This window comes from Lupinus angustifolius, chromosome LG14 (assembly GCF_001865875.1).
Source record: "Lupinus angustifolius cultivar Tanjil chromosome LG14, LupAngTanjil_v1.0, whole genome shotgun sequence".
Taxonomy (NCBI): domain Eukaryota; kingdom Viridiplantae; phylum Streptophyta; class Magnoliopsida; order Fabales; family Fabaceae; genus Lupinus; species Lupinus angustifolius.
The window spans coordinates 6,798,182-6,801,477 of record NC_032022.1 but is presented as its reverse complement, the minus strand read 5'-3'; positions in this window follow the sequence as shown (position 1 = coordinate 6,801,477).

The window sequence follows — 3,296 nt, the reverse complement described above, 5'->3', positions numbered from 1 at the left end:
CCAGTATAAAAATCACTGTGTATTCTCTTCTCCCTTACCTCTTTGATTTATTCTTGTTTATTTTTATGCATATATTTTCCGCTGCACGTTTACTCTTGATTTTGCAGAAAAAGTGGCCATCATTTTTAATACAACTAATTCACCCCCCTCTTAGTTGCAACTTCTTTCTTACAATTGGGACCAGAGCTATATTTGAGTAAGATACTCTCAAATATGATCATATATCAAGATGGCCTCAAGATTATTCCTCGGAGAAGGTTCTAACATCAACCACCCTCCAAGCTTTGTTGGAGATTGCTATGATTTCTGGAAAATTAGAATGTGGTTCTTTATTGAATCTCAAGACTTAGACATATGGAATGTCATTGAAGAAGAACCATATATACCCTTTACTGTTATCAACAGTATAAGGGAAATAAAGCCAAAATCATCATGGAATGATGAAGACAAAAAGAAGGTACAATATGATTTAAAGGCAAAGAACATTCTCACTTCCGTACTCGGTATTGATGAATTCTTTAGAGTATCAAGTTGTAAATCTGCAAAAGAAATGTGGGATACTCTAGAGACCACACACGAAGGAACAGAGGAATTAAAAAAGTCAAGACTCAACACTTTTTCTCAGGAATACGAAATGTTTCGCATGAAGCCTGAAGAGAAAATTCTTGATTTACAAAAGAGATTTACTCATCTTACCAATCACCTTATTGCACTTGGAAAAGTTCTATCAAATAGTGACTTAAACTTGAAAGTTCTTAGATCACTCACCAGAATATGGCAACCAAAGGTAACTACAATTTCTGAAAATAAAAGTTTATCCAAAATGTCTTTGGCTGCTTTGTTCGGCAAACTGCAGGAACACGAACTAGAACTTAGCCAACTTAATCAACACGAGGAGCAAGAAAAGAAGAAGAAAAATATTTTTCTAAAAGCAAAAGTGGATAGATATGATTCATCTGGAGATGAATCAGAAAAAGATGATACGGAAGATATAAGTGTCTTCGTAAATAAATTCTACAAGTTCATAAAAAAGGAACAAAGGCGCAAAAATTGGCCAAACAAGGAAATTCACCCAAAGCAATGATGCCTCCACCTCAAGTCAAAACTTTACATGTTTTGAATGTGGCAAACCCGGTCACATGAAGATGGATTGTCCAAATTTGAAAAAGGGTTCCTTCAAAAGAAAGAATGATATAAAGACTGGACGAAGAGCATACATTGCTTGGGAAGAGTTCTACATCTGACACAGAAAACAAAGAGCAAGCATATTTATCACTTATGGCATCTCATCATTCTAATGATGAAGAGGTAAACGACTCTAATCTATTTTCTTCTTCCAAACTTCAATCTGCATTTAATGATTTACATGATGAGTATGTTAAATTATAAAAAATGTTTAGAAAACAAAAATCTGAAATAGATGCATTTAGAAACAAATCTTCTTCATCCTCTTGTCAAAATTGCGTCACTCTTGAAAATAAAGTATTAACATTAAGTCTTGAACTTAATAAACTAAACAAGAGTGGTAAAAGCTTAGAAAAAATTATCAATGATCAAAGACACTCAACAGACCGAAGAGGTCTTGGCTATTCAAAAAGAAGTGTCCAAAAGAAAACAATCTTTCAAAAGAAAAGTATCCATGTATTTGAAAAATCTATGATACACATTTATCAATCCATATGTACATACTGTAAAATTCATGGGCGTACATCAAACACATGCATGATTAGAAAATATGGTGTATCCTTAGGAAAATTTAGATGGGTTGAGAAAGGTACTAACCATCTAGGATCCAAAGAATATTGGATACCTAACAAAACTTAATTTGTTTTGTAGGAAAATTTGAGAGCCGCCTGGAATTTATGGTACTTGAATAGCGGCTGCTCAAAACACATGACAGACGATAAAAGTAAATTCTTTGTTCTCACTCCAAGGGACAAAGGATATGTCACATATGGTGACAACAACAAGGGAAGAATTCTTGGAGTTGGTAGAATTGGAAAGCCACCATCAACAACTATAGAAGGCGTATTATATGTTGAAGGACTCAAGCACAACCTTCTAAGCATAAGTCAATTATGCGACAAAGGATTTCATGTGGCGTTCTACCCAGATAAATGCAGCATTGAAAGTAAGGATACGCATCATTGAAAGTAAGGATTCTAATGATTCTAAACTTATTGGCATAAATTTGGCTTTACCTATAACATGTTTAGTAGTAAATGATAATCATGATGCATGGCTTTGGCATAGAAGAATTTCTCATATTCACTTGGACCATTTGAATAAACTTATTAAGAAAGATTTAGTTGTCGGTTTACCCAAAATGAAGTTTGTTAAAGACAAACTATGTAGTGCTTGTCAAATGGGTAAACAAACAAAAACTTCTTTCAAACCAAAGCACATGGTTTCTTCCAATAGACCATTACAATTACTTCATATGGATTTGTTTGGTTCCTCAAGGACAAAAAGTTTTGGTGGAAAGTTTTATGCTCTTGTTATAGTTGATGCTTTTTCTCGATATACTTGGACTCTATTCTTAGTACATAAGAATGAGGCATTCAAAGCCTTTAGCATTTATGCTAAAAGAGTTCAGAATGATAAATCTCTAAAAATCGTTGCTTTACAAAGTGATCATGGGGGAGAATTTCAAAACTCCTCTTTTGAGGAATTCTGTGATGATCTTGGGATCAACCACAATTTTTCTGCTCCTAGAACACCTCAACAAAATTGTGTTGCAGAGAGAAAGAGTCGGTCCTTAGAAGAAATGGCTCGAACAATGTTAAATGAAACTAACCTCCCAAAATACTCTTGGGCTGATGCAGTTAGCACTGTGTGTTATGTTTCGAATCGAGTTCTTATAAGACCTATTCTTAAGAAAACCCCCTATGAACTCTTCAAAGATAGAAAACCTAACATTTCTCATCTACACGTTTTTGGTTGTAAATGTTTTGTTCTGAACAATGGTAAGGATAACATGGGCAAGTTTGATGCAAAAGCTGATGAAGGAATTTTCCTCGGCTATTCTCTAACGAGTAAAGCTTATAGAGTCTTTAATAAAAGAACTCTAGCCATGGAAGAATATGTTCATGTTACTTTTGATGAAACCAATCATGTATTAAAAGATGTGATATTCTATGATGAAGACGACTTGCCAAGTTCCCCTGCTATTGTTGATATTACAACCGAACCTGAAGAATTGAGAATTAATGACAATCTATCTTCTCAAGAAGAGCATATTCACTCAGATCTACCAAAAGAATGGAGAACTCATCGAAATCATCCTATCGACAACA